This window comes from Cryptomeria japonica, chromosome 8, assembly GCF_030272615.1.
Source record: "Cryptomeria japonica chromosome 8, Sugi_1.0, whole genome shotgun sequence".
NCBI lineage: Eukaryota > Viridiplantae > Streptophyta > Pinopsida > Cupressales > Cupressaceae > Cryptomeria > Cryptomeria japonica.
This window is the reverse complement of record NC_081412.1, coordinates 120,536,563-120,564,258: the sequence shown is the minus strand read 5'-3', so window position 1 is coordinate 120,564,258 and position 27,696 is coordinate 120,536,563.

Sequence of the window (27,696 nt, the reverse complement as noted above, 5' to 3'; positions counted from 1 at the left end):
GAGCAACACTTTGTGATGAATAGGGAGTGCCAAACACATAGTACTTTGTGATGAACAGGGAGTACCACTAGGATAGAAGCAACACTTTGTGATGAACAGTAAGTGTCACTAGGATAGAGTACCATATGCACTTAGATAAAAAGTAGCATTTTGTGATGAACAGTGAATGCCACTATGACTGACATGATTGATTTGCTTGACTGCAGGAGTATTTGCCTATGTTGGAGTCACGGGAGAGATTCCCATCGACTCAGAGGTTGCGACCTAAGTTGTCATTTGAGGACTGAGCTGCGATTGAGGCTATGGGTCTAAGACATATTCTATATGTGCCTGAGTTTTGAGTGAACATGGGACTGCTAACTGCATTGGTGGAGAGGTGACACTCCGAGACTTGCACATTTCATTTGGCGATGGGTGAGATGATAGTCACCCTCGAGGATGTATACCGGATCCTGAGGATACCGATCGATGGGAAGCTGATTCCCTATGATCGAGATGGAGATAGGGAGGCCTTGAGACAAGTGTTCCGAGACCCAGGATTGGAGATGAGGGCAGGGCATGTGGCATGGGATACCATGACACGGATAGGATTAGCGCTACCAGTAGTATTGGCAGGAGTGATCAGTGGATTCCTCTATCCAAATAGGGTGACATGAGGGTTGGCTATGGGCTGGGGAGGTGCATTGGAGACATTGGTGACATAGCACACCAGATATGCCTAGGGACCGTGCATGTTGGTGCACTTATATTACGAGCTACATTAGTTTGTGTACTATGGGTCAGTGGGATTGGGCTGTGGGGTCACATTGTTATAGGTGTGGGCCTATGAGCATCTACTGGTGATGAGATCGATACACTTCAGGGACAGAGGTCACGGACACAGTTTCATGCATTTGTACGACATGATCACCTTGCAGCCACTGATTGGCAGGTTAGAGCACTGGCGGTGGGTTATAGATGATATTGATATGGTTATATGGAGGTCCTACCTGGGATGCGAGCAGTGGGAGGATGATGCAGTAGAGCTACCATACACCTTCCGAAGTAGGTATCTAATTGGGTGGATGCCCTATGTACTGGAGAGGTAGCTGGTGGATAGGGTGGGTAGGCAGTTTGGCAGGATCCAGCGGATGCCATGGGGTTCAGGCATGTATGCACGGACTATCAGGGATTAGGCGCAGTTTGGGCCGCTACTATCATATGATCAGGTTGTTACATAGCTAGTGGAGATGATGCCCTTACCCTAGGACATATGGCCAGAGATCGAGGATGTCGGCATGGATGCAGAGTACACAGCATATTGGGCCGAGCATCCATTCCCATGCCTGACAGATCCAAGAGAGTTACTAGATGGAGATGATGGGGGGAGAAGCCGATGGAGGAGGAGGGGGGCAATTGGAGAGAGGAGAGTGGCACCGCGGAGGGAGGGTGGAGAGGATAGATAGGCTTGGGTGGTGAGGGGTCATGGTGGATTACCACTATAGGTGCTAGCAGCATAGGGTCCTAGACAGGTGCAAGGATAGGGACAGGGGCAGGTATAGGTACAGGTACAACCACCAATACAGGCATAGACATAGGGGCAGGCACCTGTACAAGGGGAGCCATAGGTAGAACCATAGGGGGCTGAGGCAGAGGAGGATGAGTTGACTAAGCTGAGGGAGATCTGCCAGGGATAGGCAGATGAGATCCAGGACTTGGAGAGGGAGAGGGATAGATTCAGGAGGCAGTTGCTATGGGAGGGAGCCGGAGGCAACAAGCATCCAGTGGTGGGGTTATGGGTCCTCCACCAACACCAAATAGAGGGGACAGGAGGGATGATTCTGGGGTAGGTCCTTCAGGGGCTCAGATTTCATCGAGGCCAGGTGGCTTCGAGGGAGGGAGTTCATCATAGCCATAGAGGGCTCCTTATGTATCAATATTGTACCATTTTGTATGATGATGTAGACACCTGCGGGTGATTGTAGCCATATGATTTTGACATCATTGTATCATGACACTTTTGATTTATATATATGAGATGATTCTTCTTTATGGCAGCTATATGCATGTGTACCTATGTGATGCTTCTATGTATTTCTATGATGTATGTTTCTATGTGATGCTTATGATATGGATGCAAATATGTACATGATGCAATGAAATATAGATTTTTTCTTTTATGTTTTTAATATGTTATGCAAATGCAAATGTGAATGTATGAAATGCAAATGAATATGATAATGCAAATATAAATTGTGCTAACAGGTGTTGTGTGCAGGATGTGATGCAGCTGTGATATCTATATGTATGTATGAAATGCTTATATATGGTAATGCAAGTGCAACTACATGAAATGCAAATATTTTTGGCATGTCATTATACTCAGTCATGTGATAGCAGGATACACGGACTCAAGAAGGACGATGGAAGTCAATCAAGAAAGGGGGATGAAAGACAAAAGATATGAAAGTGAAAGAGCTTCTTGTGCATTATCATCATTGAGCTTTATTATGGCAAGTAGGTTATGACAATCGAGGCATATGTTCAACCCAAAAAGTCATTGTACCCATTTGTATGGAGATAAGACAGTCACAAACAAGGAATGCCCCAGTTCACACTAGACTTACAGTGTCCTCATATCCTTGGACAAGTCATAGCATTACTAAGAGACAATCCATAGACAACAAATACAAATAGGTGATGATACCCCATCCTCGCCTTTCTAGTCAAAGACATCCAAGAGATAGAATCTCTAGTCAGAGACATCCTGGAAAAGCTAAAAGACATGTCACCAAAAGATAAAATCAAAAGAAAACCAAGACTCGACACCAACATCCACTGTAGTCCTCAAATTTAGTGTCTCTTGTCACTTGTATAAGTCTTATTTGATTGTGGTCACAATGTTTACTTTCACAAAAAGGATAGATAGCACTGAACCATAATGTTGTTTGAGTCTGTTGAAAGATTTGATTTGTTGAAGCCCATTGTTGCTACTGTGTCTCATTTGAAACTGACTGAATCCATGAAACTGAAACCTTATTGCGGAGAAGATGAAACTTTATTGCGGATCTATGATGCAAATGTTGCTTTATTGCGAATTGTGCGTGGATAGATTGAAGGAAGCTGGAGGAAACCGTACTCCTTGAAACATGCGATGTTCTTAGTTCCACACCCATCACTAGATGTAGGATTTGCCTTAGCCATAGATAGGATCTGATTTATTATGGATGGAAAGGGAGGTGAAAAGGGAGGTTTATTATGAATGGCTAACCAATCTTGGGTAGATCAATAACAAGCCATGATGGGAATGGGTAAGTTTATTATGAATGAATAGGTTGTGAGTGTGTGCAAAGTGAAAGGATGAAAGTGAATCCTGAAGGAGGAAGGAGCAATGTCTCTATGCATGGCACTAGTGACCCAGTTTTCACCATGGTACTTGCCCAGAGCGCCACCGAAGTGGTTTTCACCATTGGACGAAATTATTTCTCTTTACTTTTTTCAATTTTTTTATTTTTTTGTGTCACAAGGTGCCTGTTTGCTAGGTTTTCACCAAGTAACAATTTTTTTTGTTTTATAATTTTTTTTTTGTATTTTTGTATTTTTTGATTTTTTTTGTATTTTTGAAATTTTTGATTTTTTTGTATTTTTTGAATTAGGATATTCCAAAGAGCTATGTGTAGAACCTGCGAAGGTGCATGCTGTTGATAGGATCCTCCAAAGGTTCACCTTCTATAGTTGAGAGCTGATATGCCCTAGATCCATATGCTACTGTAATGATGTAAGGTCCAAGCCAATTTGGTTCGAACTTGCCCTTTTTCTCTCTATCTTGCTGATTTTTGGGATTTTCTCTGAGAACCAAATCACCTATCTCAAATATGCGAGGCTTGACTCTGTGATTGCAGCTGTGACTCATTTGTTGTTGATAAGCCTTGAGATGATTAAAAGCAGTTTGTCTTCGTTCATTCAGTAGTTCTAGTTCTTGTAAGCAAGAGACCCTATAGTCTTCATCACTAATGATGTTTTGCAAAGAGACTCGTAAAGAGGGTAGCTCGACCTCAATAGGCAAGATGGCTTTAGCGTCATAGACAAGTGAATAGGGTGTAGCTCCTGTAGGTGTGCGGACACTTGTGCGGTAGGCCCAAAGTGCAGGATTAAGTTGGATATGCCAATTACGGCCAGTGTCATCGACTGTCTTTTTTAGGATTTTAAGGATTGTCTTATTAGATGCCTTAGCTTGACCGTTACCTTGGGGGTAATATGGCGTGGAGAAATGATGGGAAATATGAAAGCGATCACAAAGTTCATGAACATCCTAATTTTTGAAGGGACGCCCGTTATCAGTGATAATGGAAACAGGAATACCGTATCGACAAATAATATAGTTGAGGATGAATGTAGCAATCTGTTTTCCAGTAACTTGTGTAAAAGGCATGGCTTCAATCAAGTTTGTGAAATACTCTGTGGCAGTAATAATGAATTTATGACCATTAGAAGGAGGGTGAATCTTGCCTATGAGATCGAGTCCCCATTGACAAAAGGGCCAAGGAGAGGCAATTGGTTGAAGTTCTTGCACTGGCGCATGGATGAGGTCTCCATGAATTTGACATTGCTTACATTTCTTGACAAACTGATATGAGTCTTTTTCCATATTGGGCCAGTAATATCCAGTCCTGAAGAGTTTCTTGGCTAAGGTAGGACCACTAGAATGTGGACCACATATCCCTTCATGTACTTCACGTAATGCAATCTGAGCTTCATCACTTTCTAAACATCTAAGAAGAGTGCCATCTAGACCTTGTCAGTATAGGATATCAGCTAAAATGACATATCGAGAAGATTGGCGAATGAAAGTGCGACGTTGGTTATTAGATAGATCAAGAGGTAGGGTATTGTCACGAAGGCATGTGAAGATGGAACCATATAACTGGGACTCAGGACCGATGACACATATCATCTCAGTAGGAATGATTTCATATGAAGGAACCAAAAGGTTATCCACCAAGAACTCATAGCAGGTCTCATTTGGAGGTAGATCGATCAATGAAGCAATTGTAGCCATGGCATCTATGGCTCGATTCTGCTCTCTTGGTATCTACTCAAAGTCTATCTTTGTGAAATGTTTTTTCAGGTCATCCACCATTTTTTTGTTAAGGCATTAATTTTTCATCCTTTGTTTGGTAATCATCAGTTGCTTGACGGATTATAAGTTGAGAGTCCCCAAAAACACGAAGTTCCTGGATCTTCCACTGAACTACAATTCGTAATCCAGTTGTTAATGTCTCATATTCTGCGATATTATTAGTGCAAGGAAATGATAAGCGATATGATTTTGGTATAGAATCCCCTTGAGGAGTTATAAAGAGGATGCTAGCTCCTGCCCCATGTTGTGTGTATGAGTCGTCAAAATATAGTTGCCATGGCTTCGCATGTGACATTGTTAAAATGGATTCATCTGGAAATTCTAAACTTAGAGGAACATCATCGATCATGGGAGCATCTGCTAATTGATCTGTGATAGCTTGTCCTTTTATTTCTTTTCTGTCCACATACTCGATGTCGAATTCACTCAGGATCATTACCCATTTGGCTAGTCGCCCAGTAAGCATTGCTTTATTGAGAAGGTATTTCAATGGATCTATCCTTGCAACCAACTTAGTCTTATGAGTGAGCATGTAATGTCATAATTTCTGCTAAGAAAAGACCACGGTGAGACATGCATGCTCAATTGGTGTGTAGTTTAGCTCATATCCCACCAATGTGCGACTGATATAGTATACTACCTTTTCTTTGCCCTCAGCAACTTGTTGTGCTAAGAGTGCCCGCAGTGCTGTTGGAGTAGCTGATATGTATAGTAACAGAGGCTGATCTGTAACTAGTGGCATCAAAACTGGTGGATTTAGAAGATAATCTTTGAGTGTCTGGAAAGCCTGTTGACAATTATCATCCCATTTGAATTTGATGTTTTTATGTAGCAGGTGCTGAAAAGGATTACACTTATCTGCAAGTTGCGCTATGAATCTTCGTATGGACTGGAGTCTCCCTTGTAAAGACCAAAGTTGACTGATATTTCTTGGTGGTTGCATCTCCGGGATGGCCTTGACTTTTGCTGGATCAGCTTTGATTCCTCTTTTTGATACAATGAATCCTAGGAGCTTCCTAGAGGTTACTCCAAAGACACATTTCTTGGGATTTAATCTTATTTTGTATTTTTCCAACCGATCAAAGATGACTGAAAGTATGTCCAAATGTGTATTTCTATCTATTGATTTTCCCAAGAGGTCATCGACATAATCTTCCATATTTACGTGCATGAGATCGTGAAAGATAGTAGTCATGGCTCTTTGATATGTAGCGCCTGCATTTTTTAGCCCAAAGGGCATGACATTCTAGCAGAAGGTTCCCCAAGGACAAGTGAATGATGTTTTATGTTGATCCTCAGATGCGATCTTTATTTGATTATAACCAGAGAATCCATCCATCAATGATAACATTTCATGACCTGCTATAAGATCTACAATCAAATCTATGTTTGGTAATGGGAAGTCATCCTTAGGACAAGCTTTGTTGATGTCCCTAAAATCTGTGCATATTCTGATGCTGCGATCTGGTTTACTGACAGGCACTAAGTTGGAGATCCATTCAGGATAATCAATTGGGTGTATGAATCCAACATCCAATAATTTCTTGAGTTCTGCTTTGACTAGTAATGCCACTTGTGGATGCATCTTTCTTAATTTCTGTTTCACTGGTTTTGCCCCCGGTTTAACTATCAAATGATGCATTACCAAATCTAGATCTAATCTAGGCATATCAACATATGACCATGCAAAGTTGATTTGTCATTCTTTGAAGAAACTTATGAATTTTGACCTTTCTGACTCCGTCAACGATTGGGCCAGGAATATGTTGTGTGGAACTTCTTTTGTACCAATGTTTGTTTTGATAGTCCCCTCTACCAACATGGATGAATTTTCCTCATATGATGCTGGGAGGATGTCGAGCCTTCCATCTTCGGGTGCCTGAGAGAGGTTTTCGCCCTCAGATACGTCCTTTATTTTTACTTTTTTGGGGTCAGACAGTGCCACAGTGTGGTTTTCTCCATAAGACCCTTGGTTTGTTCTTATTTTCACATTTTTGCGACTGGAAGGTCCAATACCCTCACCAAAATATGCCACACTATTGAGTTCTATAGTGTATCCCACTTTATGGTCCCTAGGGGAAAGATCATCTCGTATGCCGAGATAGTCAATAAAAGCTTCATCATTTTTGAATGTGTCAAACTGTGCAGGTCCTTCACGATCCCAGTCAATGAGTTGGTGGTGAACGAGGGGAAGGCCTTTAATGTCTTCGAAGTTAGTGGGGCTAAGAGTGAAGATGCAGTTATATTCGGGTATGTCAAGGTAATTATCGAGGTCATCGATGGCACTCTCCTCATCAGTCTCGATCGCGAATGAATCCAAATTATCATCACTAGTAGTGCATTCTGGGACAGGTGTTCTCATTGTATGTGATTTCAACCTAGGACCTTGAGACAAGGACCATGTTGAATCCTCATGGGTTGTTTCTTGACCAAATTTGAATCTTTTATAAAATTCCTCTTCTTCTATGGGTTCATCTCGCTCTCTGAATGTCTCGGTGAGCTCGTAGTCACTGGAGGACTTGTCTAAACCCCATTCCCATTTGTTGGAGTCTATGGAATAGCAATCCTCCTGTTGAATTTTGGTAGCTTTGATTTGTAAGGCTTCTTCTATCCTTTGAGTATGGACCTTGGAAGTCAAGAAACTGAGTCCCTTTGAGCATTCCCTTTTGAATGTCAATTCAGGTTGTAAAGGTTCAAAGATGCCTTCCTTTTGTAACCCAAGAGGGCTTTTTCCATCATACTCGAATTTTTGTAGGATCTTGAAACCTTTGCCATATTTCTCACATGGTAGACTAATATGATCTTGTGTATCATCTTCAAGGTCTTTGTAAAGCATTTTGTATAAGTCTTCCTCTTCTAGTTCACCCCATCTTTGAAAGGTAGTAGGGTCCCATTTGAGTACCATGATGGATACTTGTTTGTTAGGATGTGGTCTTCCATATTCTTTTGGTGAACTCATGACTTGTTGTAAGTACATGGTCTGATTTAAAGTGTATTCCCCCATGCCCTTGTCTTAAAATTTGCCTTTAATCTCACCTTGTTTTGATGTCAAAGGTTTTAATGACTCAGGATCAATGTATGCCGAAGAAGGAACAGCTTCACGATTACTGGGAATGATGGTCTCAGTTTTTGATCTCAGGTTATTGCAGTATATGAATGGATTAGGATCACCGTTAACTATTACCTCCACTCCATTGTGAGGAAACTTAATGCATTGGTGATATGTAGATGGGATTGCTGTCATTTCATGAATCCAAGGATGCCCTAGCAATATGTTGTAAGTGAGATCTAGATCGAGGACTTGACAAACCACATCCTTCGTAACTGGCCCAACTCCGAGAGGTAAAGTGACTGTGCCCTTGGATGAATGCTCTTCATCATCATATGCCTTGATGGTGATTTTGTTTATAGAGTTCACAGCTTTATCAGAATATCCCAATTGTTTAATTGTTCTCAATGTACAAATGTTTAGACCAGCTCCTCCATCTATTAGGATTTGTTTTATTCAATGTTTGTGTATGAAGGCTTCAATGTGTAGTGGTGCATTATGTGGCTAGCTCACGGAGGCGTCATCGGCTTTTGTGAATGTAAGGGAATGTGGAATGGAAAGGTATCCCACCATGGCTTGAAATTGGTCCACGTTCAAATCAGTAGGAACGATGGTGTCTCTCAAGATTTTGTCAAGAATAGCTTTATGTGCGAGGGATATGCATAAGAGCTCAAGGATGGAGATGAGCGTGGGTGTCTTCCCTAATTGTTCTACAAGGTCGTACTCAGGCTTGGTTGATGAAGAAGGGGTGTTTTTGGCTGAAGCACCTTGCAAAGTGAATTTACCTTGATGAGTTGTAACATTACATTTAGAGGTTGGTTTAGAAGAAGATCCAACACCTTTTAGGACAATCTTGGGTCTCCGGGTAGAATTCTCAGGGTTTTTGTCCTTGATGATAATGGTAGAGATGTAATTGTCCATCGAAATGTGATTGATAGTTGAATCATAGTTATAGGTTGCTCTGGTATAGTTGGTTTGGTCATCTGTGGCTTTAGCTTTTCTCTTGTCATGCTTTGGGAATGGTTCCTTAAACATTTCATGTTCTTGATTGGATGAGTGTCACTCAATCTCAATGTCACCCCTATCAATGAGATCTTGTATGATGTTCTTCAGTCGATGACAATTTCCTGTCTTATGTCCCTTTCTTTTATGAAATTCACAATACTCATCATCATTCCACCAATTTGGTTTAACCTTTGGTTCATATGGAGGAAAATTTGGAATAGTGATTACCTTGTTTGCCACTAGCTTTTTGAAAACTGACTCAAGTGGTTCTCCCAATGGATTGTACTTCCTTCATGATCTGGAAGTTGTTTGAGTATTCACTTGATTGTTTGTAGAACTTGATCCCAAAAAAATGAATTTAGGTCGCACTATGTTGGCATCAACAACACCATCATTGACTGTGTTCTTGTTTTTATTCCAAAATCTTGGCTTGTCCTTTCCTTTAAAGTCATCTTTGTTTTCCTTGAATATCTTAATGACTCCTTGTTCAATTAGGACCTCCTTTGTTGCTAAGTCTTTTTCAATGACATCCTTGAAGGTGGACAAACAAGCTTTCCTTAGATCATAGCCAATGTCTTTGTTAACATTTTGGGTGAACATCTCTACCATTTGTTTTTGTGGATTTTCACAAGAGCATCTGCTGGCTAGATTTCTCCATCTTTGTAAAAATGATGCAAAAGACTCTCCCTCTTTTTGCTTGGTGTTGCACAAAGTAGTGACTGATATGTCTATCTCTATGTTGTAGGAGAAATGTTGGATAAATGCCTCTACTAAGTCACCCCATGACTTAATACCAGGTGGGAGTTGGGAGAACCATTCCATAGCTTGATCACCTAGGCTTTGTGGGAATAATCTCATCAAATATTTCTCTTCTACTGCTACCTCAATGCAAGCTGTGAAAAATTGTCTTATGTGCACCTTAGGATCCCCTTTTTCTCTATACTTATCAAATTTAGGCGTCACAAAGTGTGTAGGAAAAGGAGGCATTGGAATGCTCTTGTCAAATAGATAAGGACATATGTCTCTCATTGTGTATGTTGGCTTTGGTGTATTTATGTCCTCCATTTTCTTTTGTAAGTCCCTGATTTGTTGCTCCAAATTGCTCTTAGGTGGAGATCGACTTCTTAGACCATACCCCATGCTTGAGGCACCAATTGGAGGAGGAGCATGTTGCATATATGGATGATATTGATCATACACATGTTCATATGGAGGAGGTCTATAGTGATGCTGCATATATGGACCACCTGGTATAGATTCATGTTGAGGAATGAAATATCTACTTTGTCCATGTATACCATACTCTACAGGCATGTCATGTTCTAATGTGTTACCCCCAAATTTGACATGGGGTTTCCTTGTGTACAAATTTTGAGCATGCCTTTGAATATCCAATTGCTTTGGTGGTTGATCCTTAGCATTGGTATGTGATTGAGCATATCTTTCTGCATAAGACTTCCATAATGGTCTGCAAAGGTGAGTATCATATGGTTGACCATGTGTATGTGGGACCTTTGGTTTTTGAAACAAAGATGATGGTGATTCAGGTACCATATGTGGTCCTCTATTGCCTCCACTATTAGGTCTCCTTTGATCCATGTTGGAGTGAGTTTGTTGCAAAGGTCGATTTTCCATTATTTGAGACATGTCAAAATCATGAGGTATCTTGGCTCCACTTTGTGCCATCATTTGTAAGAAGTATTGTCTATCTCTCCTCATTATTTCCTCAACCAATCGATTGAAACGGGGATCCATACTGGATTCTTCCACATCTGCTGAATGTACTGAAAAGTTGTCCATATCATCATTGTGTGTATCATTGTTGTTTGTAGTGTCCATGTGCTCAACATTTGGAATGTTTCTATAGGCATCCATGTCAGGTAATGTGTTATGATCAGTATTGAAAAAGACATCATTGTCATACTCATAGACACTCATGTTTGCGGACTCTTGAGCCTCTTTAGTTTCTCTCCTAGATTTTTGAAGATGGGTTTCAACCATGAACTAGGTATTGACCAAGATGTGTGAGACTAGATGAAAATGGAAAAAGTATGGAAGACCAAGGGTTGGATGGAATGTAAATGAATCTGAGGTTTACTTGCAATGACCAAAGTGTAAGACCAAGTATGTATGTAGTAGAGTAGGTGTGACTTCCAAAGAGAGGATAGTTTCTCTTGATGAGGTAAGTTGACCTTGACTCTAAGTAAGACCAAATGAGACCCAAAGGTGATAGACCTTGATGAGGGACCACTTAGCAAAATGTTGTTGTATGTAGTGTGTTGACAAAGTATAGTGAGGACAAGAAAGTGACCTTTTGACTCAAGTTTATACAAATGTGAATGTAATGTAAGGTGTAAAGCAATGATGGATTTTGTGAGGCCCAAAGATAGGTTGAATGCTAAATGAAACCCTGGAGAAATGACCTAGGAAGCTCAAGAATTCTGAAATTGACTATGTTTGTTTGCTGGACTGTACAAGTTTTTCAATTCTGAACACAGACGTGCCTATATACTGCACAGATGCGATTTCTTGACACAGACGTGGTTCTGTTTAACACAGACACGTTTCTAAGATTTTTGTAAAGTGCACTGTTGATTCTGGAAACACAGATGCATTTCTTCCCTTCATAGACGTGGTTATACAACACAGATGCTATTATGCCAGACACAGATGCGTTTCTGCAAAATTTATGCAATTTTTTCCAATCTGTGAAGTTGTTTTGTTGTGACCAATTTTGACTATTTTTCGTGAGAAGAGGACACAATGTTGATGAAGACTCAATGTTTGTAAGTGTTTAGACTAACAATGACTCCAAGAAAAGTGTGTTGTTTGATGTAAAATTGTTTTGCATACACTTGAAGACACAAAAGACACAATTTTTTACTGTTTGGTCTTGAATGTTTTGAATGTTTAAAATAAGTCAAGCATAATTCTTATGGCTGGCCAAGACAATAGTTGTTGATCCCACATGGGGTTTTACCCCCGAGGCTACGCTATTCAGAGTGGATACTTAGATGCTTGACCTCACTGGCTCCACCCTCAACACTCACTTCTCGGGTCAGCCAAGCATCAGTCCCCATGAAAACTCCCCATGGTGAACTTCGTATCTCTACTAAGAACCATATGTGTGTGGGCCGTTACCAGAGGTCCGACCTCCTGCCCCAACAACTAGAAGGATTTGAGCTTCTAAAACAAAAAGGTGCTAGTAAGGGTATCCGCTCATGTGGCCATACATGCGGCACTTTCAGCTCTGTAAATACAGAAGGCTCCCAGCCGGTAGGGGTTACGCCCTACAAATGATCAAATAAATTTGATCAAATGGGTTTATGGGGAGACATAGTGTTGGTATGAACTAATCAGCACATGTTATTCATAGTTTTCACCATGAATACAGTTATTTATAGTGGTTTGGAAGAAGATGGCTTTTCTTTTGCTACCACTTGGGTCGTTCTCTTCTCACTAGTAGTCCTAATGACCACACGGGAAGACAAGCCCTCTAAAGATTAAACAAAAAAAGCCTATTGCTCAAGACACAAAAGAAAATGATTCAATTTTAGTGCACCAATTGAAGTGTTTTGCTAGTCTATGAAAACAAGACACACAATAAAAATCCAAAACCCTTGCCAAGGTCCTGCAACAAAGATTTGTTAGTAGTTTGGATTATTTGAAATAATCACCCCTTCCTGTAGGCACACAAGTTAGGTAAATTTTAGATCCAAAAGAATTTGTGAAAAGAGGGGCTTTCAACCAAATGATTTTGCTTTCAAGACAAGCTGCACCAATTTTGTTAGCTAGATCTGAAGATGTTAGCTCAAAATAAACTAGATCTGAAATATTGAATGATTAAAAACTGAATCAATGAAGCTAAAAAAAGAAATCAACGCACATAGATGCGATTACCCCAAACACAGACGTGCTTCTGTGAGACATAGACGTGGCTCCAGAACCCCGACGTGATTTTTGGACACAGACGCATCTAAAAACACCGCAGACGCGACTGAGGAACACAAACATGGTTTTCGGAATCTGCAAAAAAAATAAAAATGATGTTGAAGATGCAGATGTGGTTCCAAATGTCACAGACATGATTCAGGAACCCAGACATGATCCGAAAGTTCACAGACGCGACAGAAAGCCAAAAATGCGATCCGAAAGTACGCAGACGCAGAAATATCAAAATGTTGTCGAAAAATGTCAGATCTGCAACTTCAAAACACAAAATCTGCAACAAAAATGTTAAATGCAAAAGGGACAAGAGTCCCACCGGGCGTGCCAAAATGTTTACAGTGAAAATGGATAACAATAATGATAATATTGAAAGGCTAAATGAATTCAACCACAAAACCCTAGCCTAACAACAACAAAGATCCACCATAACATATGAAGATTACCTAAGACAATGCAAATCAAATGAAATCACAAAGATTATACCATCACATATCCAATAGCGTTTGGATCTTCATTCTTCCTATCTCCATTGATCTTGCTTGATATATTTGCTCTCAGATTTTATGTGCACAAGAGCTCAACAAAGAACGGAATGTGGTTGCAAGTAGGATCACATATGCCAAGTAGTCAATTGATCAAGTAGTCAAGTCATTAGGATGATTGATTAGCCAAGGTTTGATAATGAAGGAAGCATCTCCTTATATAGAAGACACTATAAGAAATGGAGGGATAAGATTGAGAGGTGTAAAAGGAGGTCAGCTATGATTAGAGGGTAGGTAAAAGAAATAATAAAATAATGAAAGGGGTAGGTAGTGTATGAATTAAGAGATGAATGACATGTGTCATGGGTAGAAAAGGTTAATGAATTAATTAAATAAATAAAGATTTATTTAATTAATAGAAGAAGTGGGATCAATTAAATAAATAAGATATTTATTTAATTTAGGAAAAGGATAATTTAAATAAATAAATGTATTTATTTAAATGAGAAATAAGGCTAGAAGAGGATAAATGAATTAATTAAATAAATAAAGATTTATTTAATTAATAGAAGAATTAAGCTTAGATAATTAAATAAATAAAATATTTATTTAATTAGACTGGACAATTTTGGGTGTCTACAGATAGTCTTCTTATTAAAGTATTGCAGCATCCATGTAATAGCACTTGCACCATATGTTTTGAAGGCATAACCTCGCCATAGAAGAAATAATATAGTTAGTAACATAATAATCAACTTCATTTTTGGTGCAAAGAAAGAACATAATATTATTTTTTTGTCATTTGCCAAAGATCATATAATATTACTCATAAATTTAGAATATAATCTAATGCAAGGATATCAACATACATTTTCATGAGAATAAGCATGAATAATGAGTTGTCTTGTTTAAAAAATAGACATACTACTACATATAGTAATGATCCATAAAAAAATTAGGCAACGGGTGAGCTATCCTTTCCAGGTTTGCTCCCCAGACAGTTTATAAGGGCGATAGTCACCCATTATAAGTAGGTTCTAAAGACCCAATGAATTTAGATGATGCCTAAAGATCATAAAACATGTTAGCTAAAGTAACACTCAAGAGAGAGAAAAATAAAGTAGCCAAAAGATTCTTTGAAAATTTTAAGCAATTTACTTTTCAAATAGATGTGTAAGGTTTTTCAATTTTTTGCCCTTCCCTTTTGATTCACTTGTGATATTTGTTGTTTTGATAAAAAAGAATGAATTTATGTGATAATATTGTATTTGACAACAAGAGGGGAAAGATTTAAGAGCACTCTTAAAATCTTTCAAATATAAAGCATGGATACTTCAAGTATGAAACTAGGAAAAAAAGTATAATGCATTGCATATTTATTAATATTCCTTGAGAACCTTAAATCCATGATATTATGATGAAAATGGAGGAAAGAGAGTATCCCCTTTACAAAATACTTTATATATCTTGAAATATTGTAGACATATGTTCTCAAGAATGTTTTTGACAACAAAAGAATAATCTTACATTAATCATAGACAATGTGATTTTCATGCACTAGCCACTTTTAATGATAAGATTATTTATATGTATGTGAAGCGTGCAAATTATGTGAAGCACCATAATGGAGTTTCTATTATACTTAATATGGATTTTCAATACAAATAATGCATGAGAAGGTTATTGATGAGATTTACCTCATGCAATATTGCAAATATTTGAGACAATCTAAGTCAATGTTATGAAAACAGTAACTATTTATGCATCAAGAAATAACTGATCCTTGGATAGACTATTTCTCAAAGGGCTTGAATTGTTAGCTTAAGAGAGCACCATATGAGCTGGATGAAATATTTGTCTCCCAACATATTCATTTATCATTAATAGAATGATGAAACCGATGTTTATTTAAAAGATGAAAAACATCATATCAATAGAATAAATATTGGTCTTATTTATAAAACCCAACATAATGGTACTCTTTTCATTATATAGATGACATCTATATTTAAGAATTAGGTATTTAATGATTCTATAACTTAAAAAATGTATTTTGAAAGAAAAAGAAGAATCACCCTTTGGAACTTGCCTACTTAGCTCTATAAAGCATCCTTTTTTGCGCAGGCCCTGAAGCTCATGGCCCTCTTTCCACACTTCCAGCAAAACCAAAATATCATCAGATGTCATTTTACTCTTTTGGTCAACAATAAGAGTCATTGAATAAACCCAACTTTCTGAAAGTAGCACCAAGCTGCTTTGTTTGTGCACATTGTCATCCCATCTACATAGGGTTATGATTCTATTTGCTGCTGTAAATTAACATATTCATAGTAATAATTAAACAGTAACTGGTTCCTACAAGTGGCCCTAGGTTGATTTAGGCCATAGATTTATAGATACTACAGTTAGTTTAATTTTATTACTTTATGTTAAATAGTAAGAAATTGGGTTTTTTTTTTTTTTTTTTTGGGCTTCTTTTTGCATATTGTAGCAGCTAACAAGGCGAATGACAAGGAAACTGGTTCTTCACTTCTTTGGGGAGAGGGTAACTTGTATCAACATGATACGATTCTCCTCTTTTGAAAAGACACGTCTCTCCAACCTTTTACAAAGGACTTTGATTTATTAAAAGGAGAATATGTCTCAAGTGGTATCAAATGCATAAGAATCATGATATCTAAATAATTTCAAGAGTCCTTCATGTGTTGACGGGGTTGTCTTACGGATGGAATACATTCTATGCTCATGTATAAGATGGAGCATTCTAATTATATATATACAGTATTATTTAGGAATATTTTTTTATTGAGAGTGATATTGAATTTTTTGTGATGAGATATTTTTTCTAATTAAACATGTTTTGTATCGAAGATCTTATTTAGTAATGATGTATATGATTATTTCTCTCTTTCCTCATATTGTAATAACTAATTGTAAAGTTTTTTTTTTTTTTAAATAGAAATTTTTAGAGTGATAGCTTGTATTAAGAGTATGATATAAATGAAATCAATTATAATTGTAAAGGTGAAGAATGTATAATAAATTAAGAAAAGTGGGGATCCTTAAAAAGGAGAAAATAGATGTGATTTTGATTATAAGAATATTGTATTCGAAGGATAGTGAAACAATTTTAAATTGATTATGACATATAATATTATAAAAGTATCATACATCACTTACTAATCAAATAGATAGCAATCACAATCCTATACTATATGAATATGTTAGGAAGAAAAAAGTTTGAAAACCTCTCTTAGATATTACTTATGAAAAAAAAATGATTAAAATTTTGAGTTATCTAGGATGAAAGACACACCAAATATATTGTAAAAAAAGGTCTTACACGTGTTGATGAACTTAAAGGATTTTTCCATCAAATTATATATATCTTCTAGTATAACATGTAAAAATGATTAGCATATCCTACTAGGCTCTGATACCATGTTAGAAATTAGGATCTTAGGGTACTAATCCTTATAAACAAGATTATAATGTAAATGAAATATGAAACATACATGCAAAATGTACACATTACACAAGATATACACGGGGAAAACCTTTTCGGGTAAAAAACCCCATAAAGCATCATTTAATTAAAACACTTACAAATATAGTCTATAATAAAATAGACATGAACCTGGGGACACTCCTCCAATACTTCCATGTTGGGAAAAATGGTGTCTCAACCTTGCATTTATGTGAGGTTACTATTTATAGTAAGTTTTCATTTGAGCACGAAATGGTGCGAAACTCTCCCTGAAGCTTCTGGTTGGCTAGATAAGCATTCTGGTAAAGTTGTGTTGCAAGGTCACAGCTAGTTTTGAAGATATTAAATTTTTCGTCTTGGAGGGGTGCGATAAAATGTTTAAACTTAATTTTGGGGGTTTTAGAGGCTCCAAAACACCCTGAAAAGTGGCCATAATTAGCACAGTGGGTTACGAGGTGATAGAGCACTTCGCGAGCTTTCCGGCGCTTCAAACGGTTCGTCAATCGGACACCCAGTTCTCAAGTTATGGCCTCCGGAAGTTTGTACTCCTGAAATAGGAAAAATAATTTGTATCGGATACATAAATGAGCTGTAAAAGGGAGCGACACGTGTTGATGTGTGCTTTAACATATCATAGGGCATCTAGAAGGGAGATAAGGTCGGCTACACCTTATTGGGTGGTTTTAACCCATGGTTTTGTAATACCGTTTGATGGTTTCCTATATTGTATCTCCTATTTATGAGGTGTGTGAGATAGAGGTTGTGTGTAAGAGTCTTATAGCTATTGAGTTGCCTCTGAATCTCTGATTAATGGTACTCCTGCGAAGAGCTTGCTCTGCAAGTATGTTGTAATCTGTTTTTGATTGCTGAATAAAATATTGAGCTGCTTTTGGAGTGTGGGGTTTTTCTCTCGAAAAGGATTTCCCCACGTAAATCACTATGTTGTGGTATGAATGCTATTATATCTATTTCTATTTTTCTTTAACCGTTGTAACGATTTGAAAAAGTTTTGCATTACCCTCCTCTCAAGGTTAGTGTAGGAAGTTGTTTCCGCTACTTAACTTCCTTACAAGTGGTATCAGAGCCTGATCACCTTTGGTTTCAATTGTGGGCAGTTGGGTTTTTTGAACTAATCCAGATTTGAGTGGGAGCTTGTGCAGAAGACAATTTTTGATCTTGTTGCAGGAATATTCAGATGGCGAGTTTGTCAGGGAGAATAGAGGTGGAGAAATTTAATGGAAGTAATTTTGAGATGTGGAAGCTGAAGATGGAAGATCTGCTAATAGATCGAGATCTTTGGGATGCTGTTGATGCGAATGTCCAAAGGCCCTCAGATCCTACTGCGGCAGCTGAGTATGATGTTATGGACCGAAAAGCCAAGGGTCTAATCAGACTGTGCCTGGCAGACTCTGTTCTAATCAATGTCCATGAAGAGAACTCTACAAAGAAGCTATGGACTAAGCTTGGTGAGATGTATCAAGTGAAATCTTTATTAAATCAAATTTTCTTAAGAAAGAAATTGTATTCCTTGAAGATGGAAGAGGGTGGACGAATTGCAGACCACCTGGAAGCATTTAATATGTTGGTTGATCAATTAGTATCCGTCGGTGTTAAGATGGATGAGGAGGAGAAATGTCAGATCTTGCTTTGTTCTTTGCCTGATTCGTGGGATTCTCTTGTTATGGCTATCGGTAGTACTTCTGTTGTTTTGAAATCTGAAGACGTGGTGGGTGCCCTACTCGGTGAAGAGATGCGAAGGAAGGTATCCATCAGTTCAAAGGAAGCCCTAACCGTTCGTGGAAGACCTAAGGAGAAAGGCAAGAAGAATGAGAAGCGCGACAAGTCCAAATCCAAAGGGAGATCAAAATCTTCTGGAAAGTCCAAAGTCATTTGCTGGAACTGCGGTAAACCGGGTCACATCCGTCAGGACTGTAAAGAAGAAAAGAAGAAGAAAAAAAAGAAAAAGTTCGATTTTTATTCTGAGTCCGACAAGGAAGATGGCGATGCCTTTATTGCGGTTTTGGCAACTCATGCAGGTAATGATGCCTGGCTAATTGACTTAGGTGCATCTTTTCATATGACTTCCAATAGTGATTGGTTTCCTGAATATGAAGGATTTAATGGAGGTAAGGTGTACTTGGGTGATGATTCACATCTAGACATTATTGGTCGAGGTAAAATTAGAATCAGGTTTTCTGATGGTAGAATAAAAAGGATTAATGGTGTGCTACATATCCCTGGATTAAAACGAAACCTATTATCTGTGAGCAAACTGATAGATGCAGGCGTGCAGGTAGCCTTTTCTAAAGCAGGATGTAAGATGATTAAGGGTGCTATGGTAGTTGCTAGAGGTGTCAGGTTTGACACTTTTTATAAGCTTGAAGCATATACTGTTGAATGTAATAGCACTTCTGTAAAAAGCAAATCTGCGGATACTTCACTAGAAGATTTGAAGGTTTCACCTTCAGCAGATGGAAATGGTTTTTGGGTACCTAAGGGTGCTCTTTCATCTGAAGCAAAGTTACCTGCAGAGAAGACTATGTTATGGCACCAGAGACTTGGCCACATTGGAGAAAAGGGTCTAAGGACCTTGAAAAATAAAAACCTTGTCTAAGGTTTGAATGACTGTAATCTTGACTTTGATTTCTATGAGCATTGCATTTATGGAAAACAAAACCGCGTTCAGTTTTACTCGAGTTCTCATAAAACTTGTGGTGTTTTGGATCTTATCCATTCTGATGTGTTTGGTCCAGTAGATGTCTCTTCGATTGGGAAATCCACATATTATGTTTCATTTATTGATGATTTTAGTAGAAGGACATGGGTTTATTTTCTAAAGAGTAAATCTGAAGTTTTTGGTTGTTTTAAAGAATTTAAAGCAATGGTTGAGTTGCAGACTAGAAAGAAAATAAAATGTTTGAGAACTGATAATGGCGGTGAGTTTTGCTCTAATGATTTTGATAGATTCTGTAAAGACTTTGGAATTAACAGGCAGAAGACAACTCCGTATTCTCCACAGCAGAATGGAGTTGCAGAAAGAATGAACAGGACACAGATGGAGAAGGCTAGGAGTATGTTGACTGGTGCTGGTCTCGAACAAAAGTTTTGAGCTGAAGCTGTTGCCAGTGCTTGCTACCTGATTAACAGGTCTCCTATATCAGCTCTTGTTGATAAAACGCCTATGGAAGCATGGTCAGGTCACAAGCATTCATTGAGACATCTTAGAGTTTTTGGTTGCGAGGCATATGCACATGTGCCAAAGGAGACGTGAACAAAGTTGGAGAACAAGGCTGTGAAATGTATCTTCATCGGGTATAGTTATGGTGTGAAAGGATACAAGCTTTGGGAGCCTGTTGCACAAAAGGTAATTCACAGTAGAAGTGTTATTTTTAGAGAAATTAAGTCTCCTTCTGTTACATTGCAGCCAGAACAGACTAAACAAGAAGATGTGATTCAACTTCCTTCTACACCTGAAAGAGTTGAATCGAGACCCCTAGATAGGCAAGAAGTTGAGGAGAGCTCGTCTAGCTCTGAATCTTCAGAAGAGGAGGAAGAACCTCCAACTCAGCTTGTTCGAAGGTCTACAAGACATAGACAACCACCTGAAAGGTATTCACCTGATGATTGGAGATGTATTTTTTCTCTGAATACTAGTGTGGATGAACCGAAATCTGTAGAAGAGGCATTAGGTATGAATGATGCAGAATCCTGGAAGATTGCTATGGATGAAGAAATGGCAGCTTTGAAAAAGAATGATACATGGGATCTTGTACCATTGCCTGAAGGATGAAAACCTGTTGGTTGTAAATGGGCGTTCAAGAAAAAGATTGGTTCAGATGGAAGCATTGAAAAGTATAAAGCAAGGTTAGTTGCAAAAGGCTACTCTCAGGTTGAGGGTGTTGATTACGGTGAGATATTTTCTCCTGTTGCAAAAATGACGTCTATTAGATTTTTGCTTTCTATTGCTATTGCTTATGATTTAGAGGTTGAGCAAATGGATGTGAAAACTGCTTTCCTTCATGGTGATTTGGAGGAAGATATTTATATGACACAGCTGGAGCACTATGTGGTGAAAGGCAAAAGTAATTTTGTTTGTAAATTGAAGAAATCTTTGTATGGCCTCAAACAAAGTCCTAGGATGTGGTACCAGAAATTTGATACATATGTGTTGAGTTTGGGATTTGAACGTTCTAAATCAGATCACTGTGTTTGTTATAAATCTGATAGTGATCATTTCTTATTCATTGCATTGTATGTTGATGATATGTTATTCATTGGTAAAGGGAAAGTTATGATTTCAGAACTGAAGTCTCCGCTCGCTGCTAAATTTGAAATGAAAGATCTTGGTGCAGCAAAGCACATTCTTGGGATGGAAATTAGAAGAGATAGGGTGAACAGAAAGCTATGGCTAGGCCAGAGTAAGTATGTGAATTCAGTGTTACAGAGGTTCAACATGCAGAATTGTAGACCATTGAGTGTTCCTTTTACAGTTGGAATGAAACTATCTATTTCAGATTGTCCTACATCCCCATTGGAGATGGAAGACATGAGTAGAGTGCCTTACGAGAGTGCAGTTGGAAGCTTGATGTATGCTATGGTCTGTACTAGACCAGATATTGCCCAAGCAGTGGGAGTACTTTCTAGATATATGTCTAATCCTGGTAGAGTTCATTGGGATGCAGTCAAAAGAGTCTTCAGATATTTGAAGGTTACTTCAGAGTATTCTTTGTGTTATCATGGTAATTTAGTTGGAAACAAAACTTCCCTTGATATCCATGGTTATGTGGATTCAGATTGGGCAGGTGATATTGATAGCAGAAGATCCACCAGTGCTTATGTGTTTACTTTGTTTGGTGGTGCAATTAGTTGGATGAGTAAGCAACAGGCTGTGGTTGCTTTATCCACTACTGAAGCAGAGTATATGGCAGCTACTCATGCTTGTAAAGAGGCCATTTGGCTTAAGAGACTGTGTTCAGATATTGGAATAAAGCAAGGTACAGTGACAGTTTACTGTGACAGTCAGAGTGCAATTAGCCTAGGTAAGAACCCGACATTTCGTGACCGGACCAAACATATTGATGTTCAGTATCATTTTGTTAGAGTTATGGTCGAAGATGGTAGGGTGAAGCTGGTTAAGGTGGAAACTTTGATGAATGTTGCAGATGCTTTAACTAAGGCTGTGAGCACAGAGAAGTTCAGATGGTGTTCAGAGTCTATGAGCCTTATGGCCCCTAGCAATTGATTCATTGTGTTGACATTCCCTTCCGCTCCTGTAAGGTGTTCGACAGGTGGGAGATTTGTTGGGAAAAATGGTGTCTCAACCTTGCATTTATGCGAGGTTACTATTTATAGTAATTTTTCATTTGAGTACAAAATGGTGCGAAACTCTTTCTGAAGCTTTTGGTTGGCTAGATAAGCATTCCGGTAAAGTTGCGTTGCAAGGTCACAGCTAGTTTTGAAGATATTAAATTTTTCGTCTTGGAGGGGTGCGATAAAATTTTTAAACTTAATTTTTGGAGCTTTAGAGGCTCCGAAACACCCTGAAAAGTGGCCGTAATTGGCACAGCCAGTTATAAGGTGATAGAGCAATTTGTAAGCTTTCCGGCGCTTCAAACGGTTCGTCAATCGGACACCCGGTTCTCAAGTTATGGCCTCCGGAAGTTTGTACTCCTGAAATAGGAAAAATAATTTGTATCGGATACATAAATGAGCTGTAAAAGGGAGCGATACATGTTGATGTGTGCTTTAACATATCATAGGTCATCTAGAAGGGAGATAAGGTCAGCTACACCTTATTGGGTGGTTTTAACCCATGGTTTTGTAATATCGTTTGACGGTTTCCTGTATTGTATCTCCTATTTATGAGGTGTGTGAGATAGAGGTTGTGTGTAAGAGTCTTATGGCTATTGAGTTGCCTCTGAATCTCTGATTAATGGTACTCCTACGAAGAGCTTGCTCTGCAAGTATGTTGTAATCTGTTTTTGATTGCTGAATAAAATATTGAGCTGCTTTTGGAGTGTGGGGTTTTTCTCCCGAAAGGGTTTTCCCCACGTAAATCACTGTGTTGTGGTATGAATGCTATTATATCTATTTCTATTTTTCTTTAACTGTTGTAACGATCTGAAAAAGTTTTGCATTACCCTCCTCTAAAGGTTAGTGTAGGAAGTTGTTTTCGCTACTTAACTTCCTTACAAGTGGTATCAGAGCCTGATCATCTTTGGTTTCAATTGTGGGCAGTTGGGTTTTTTGAACTAATCCCGATTTGAGTGGGAGCTTGTGCAGAAGACACTTTTTGATCTTGTTGCAGGAATATTTAGATGGCGAGTTTGTCAGGGAGAATAGAGGTGGAGAAATTTAATGGAAGTAATTTTGAGATGTGGAAGCTGAAGATGGAAGATCTGCTAATAGATCGAGATCTTCGGGATGCTGTTGATACGAATGTCCAAAGGCCCTCAGATCCTACTGCGGCAGCTCAGTATGATGTTATGGACCGAAAAGCCAAGGGTCTAATCAGACTGTGCCTGGCAGACTCCGTTCTAATCAATGTCCATGAAGAGAACTCTGCAAAGAAGCTATGGACTAAGCTTGGTGAGATGTATCAAATGAAATCTTTATTAAATCAAATTTTCTTAAGAAAGAAATTGTATTCCTTGAAGATGGAAGAGGGTCGATGAAATGCAGACCACCTAGAAGCATTTAATATGTTGGTAGCTCAATTAGTATCCATCGGTGTTAAGATGGATGAGGAGGAGAAATGTCAGATCTTGCTTTGTTCTTTGCCTGATTCGTGGGATTCTTTTGTTATGGCTATCGGTAGTACTTCTGTTGTTTTGAAATTTGAAGATGTGGTGGGTGCCCTACTCGGTGAAGAGATGCGAAGGAAGGTATCCATCATTTCAAAGGAAGCCCTAACCGTTCGTGGAAGACCTAAGGAGAAAGGCAAGAAGAATGAGAAGCATGACAAGTCCAAATCCAAAGGGAGATCGAAATCTCCTGGAAAGTCCAAAGTCATTTGGTGGAACTGCGGTAAACCGGGTCACATCCGTCAGGACTGTAAAGAAGAAAAGAAGAAGAAGAAAAAGAAAAAGTTCGATTCTGATTCTGAGTCCGACAAGGAAGATGGTGATGCCTTTATTGCAGCTTTGGCGACTCATGCAGGTAATGATGCCTGGCTAATTGACTCAAGTGCATCTTTTCATATGACTTCCAATAGAGATTGGTTTTCTGAATATGAAGGATTTAATGGAGGTAAGGTGTACTTGGGTGATGATTCACATCTAGACATTGTTGGTCGAGGTAAAGTTAGAATCAGGTTTTCTGATGGTAGAATAAAAAGGATTAATGGTGTGCTGCATATCCCTGGATTAAAATGAAACCTGTTATCTGTGAGCAAACTGATAGATGCAGGCGTGCAGGTAGTCTTTTCTGTAGCAGGATGTAAGATGATTAAGGGTGCTATGGTAGTTGCTAGAGGTGTCAGGTTTGACACTTTGTATAAGCTTGAAGCATACACTGTTGAATGTAATAGCACTTCTATAAAAAGCAAATCTGTGGATACTTCACTAGAAGATTTGAAGGTTTCACCTTCAGCAAATGGAAATGGTTTTTGGGTACCTAAGGGTGCTCTTTCGTCTGAAGAAAAGTTACCTGCAGAGAAGACTATGTTATGGCACCAGAGACTTGGCCACATTGGAGAAAAGGGTCTAAGGACCTTGAAAAATAAAAACCTTGTTCAAGGTTTGAATGACTGTAATCTTGACTTTGATTTCTGTGAGCATTGCATTTATGGAAAACAAAACCGCGTTCAGTTTTACTCGAGTTCAAATAAAAACTTGTGGTGTTTTGGATCTTATCCATTCTGATGTGTTTGGTCCAGTAGATGTCTCTTCGATTAGGAAATCCACATATTATGTTTTATTTATTGATGATTTTAGTAGAAGGACATGGGTTTATTTTCTAAAGAGTAAATCTAAAGTTTTTGGTCATTTTAAAGAATTTAAAGCAATGGTTGAGTTGCAGACTGGAAAGAAAATAAAATGTTTGAGAACTGATAATGGTGGTGAGTTTTGCTATAATGATTTTGATAGATTCTGTAAAGACTATGGAATTAACAGGTAGAAGACAACTCCGTATTCTCCAGAGCAGAATGGAGTTGCAGAAAGAATGAACAGGACATTGATGGAGAAGGCTAGGAGTATGTTGAGTGGTGCTGGTCTCGAACAAAAGTTTTGGGCTGAAGCTGTTGCCACTGCTTGCTACCTGATTAATAGGTCTCCTACATCAGCTCTTGTTGATAAAAAGCCTATGGAAGTATGGTCAGGTCACAAGCCTTCATTGAGATATCTTATAGTTTTTGGTTGCGAGGCATATGCACATGTGCCAAAGGAGAAGCGAACAAAGTTGGAGAACAAGGCTGTGAAATGTATCTTCATCGGGTATAGTTATGGTGTGAAAGGATACAAGCTTTGGGTCCCTGTTGCACAAAAGGTAATTCACAGTAGAAGTGTTATTTTTAGAGAAATTAAGTCTCCTTCTGTTACATTGCAGCCAGAACAGACTAAAAAAGAAGATGTGATTCAACTTCCTTCTACACCTGAAAGAGTTGAATCGAGGCCCCTAGTTAGGCAAGAAGTTGAGGAGAGCTCGTCTAGCTCTGAATCTTCAGAAGAGGAGGAAGAACCTCCAACTCAGCTTGTTCGAAGGTCTACAAGACATAGACAACCACCTGAAAGGTATTCACCTAATGATTGGAGATGTATTTTTTCTCTAAATACTAGTGTGGATGAACCGAAATCTGTAGAAGAGGCATTAGGTATGAATGATGCAGAATCCTGGAAGATTGCTATGGAGGAAAAAATGGCAGCTTTGAAAAAGAATGATACATGGGATCTTGTACCATTGCCTGAAGGATGAAAACCTGTTGGTTGTAAATGGGCGTTCAAGAAAAAGATTGGTTCAGATGGAAGCATTGAAAAGTATAAAGCAAGGTTAGTTGCAAAAGGCTACTCTCAGGTTGAGGGTGTTGATTACGGTGAGATATTTTCTCCTGTTGCAAAAATGACGTCTATTAGATTTTTGCTTTCTATTGCTATTGCTTATGATTTAGAGGTTGAGCAAATGGATGTGAAAACTGCTTTCCTTCATGGTGATTTGGAGGAAGATATTTATATGACACAGCTGGAGCACTATGTGGTGAAAGGCAAAAGTAATTTTGTTTGTAAATTGAAGAAATCTTTGTATGGCCTCAAACAAAGTCCTAGGATGTGGTACCAGAAATTTGATACATATGTGTTGAGTTTGGGATTTGAACGTTCTAAATCAGATCACTGTGTTTGTTATAAATCTGATAGTGATCATTTCTTATTCATTGCATTGTATGTTGATGATATGTTATTCATTGGTAAAGGGAAAGTTATGATTTCAGAACTGAAGTCTCCGCTCGCTGCTAAATTTGAAATGAAAGATCTTGGTGCAGCAAAGCACATTCTTGGGATGGAAATTAGAAGAGATAGGGTGAACAAAAAGCTATGGCTAGGCCAGAGTAAGTATGTGAATTCAGTGTTACAGAGGTTCAACATGCAGAATTGTAGACCATTGAGTGTTCCTTTTACAGTTGGAATGAAACTATCTATTTCAGATTGTCCTACATCCCCATTGGAGATGGAAGACATGAGTAGAGTGCCTTACGAGAGTGCAGTTGGAAGCTTGATGTATGCTATGGTCTGTACTAGACCAGATATTGCCCAAGCAGTGGGAGTACTTTCTAGATATATGTCTAATCCTGGTAGAGTTCATTGGGATGCAGTCAAAAGAGTCTTCAGATATTTGAAGGGTACTTCAGAATATTCTTTGTGTTATCATGGTAATTTAGTTGGAAACATGACTTCCCTTGATATCCATGGTTATGTGGATTCAGATTGGGTAGGTGATATTGATAGCAGAAGATCCACCAGTGCTTATGTGTTTACTTTGTTTGGTGGTGCAATTAGTTGGATGAGTAAGCGACGGGCTGTAGTTGCTTTATCCACTACTGAAGCAGAATATATGGCAGCTACTCATGCTTGTAAAGAGGCCATTTGGCTTAAGAGACTGTGTTCAGATATTGGAATAAAGCAAGGTACAGTGACAGTTTACTGTGACAGTCAGAGTGCAATTAGCCTAGCTAAGAACCCGACATTTCATGCCCGGACCAAACATATTGATGTTCAGTATCATTTTGTTAGAGATATGGTCGAAGATGGTAGGGTGAAGCTGGTTAAGGTGGAAACTTTGATGAATGTTGCAGATGCTTTAACTAAGGCTGTGAGCACAGAGAAGTTCAGATGGTGTTCAGAGTCTATGGGTCTTATGGCCCCTAGCAATTGATTCATTGTGTTGACATTCCCTTCCGCTCCTGCAAGGTGTTCGACAAGTGGGAGATTTGTTGGAAAAAATGGTGTCTCAACCTTGCATTTATGCGAGGTTACTATTTATAGTAAGTTTTCATTTGAGCACGAAATGGTGCAAAACTCTCCCTGAAGCTTCTGGTTGGCTAGATAAGCATTCCGGTAAAGTTGCATTGCAAGGTCACAGCTAGTTTTGAAGATATTAAATTTTTCATCTTGGG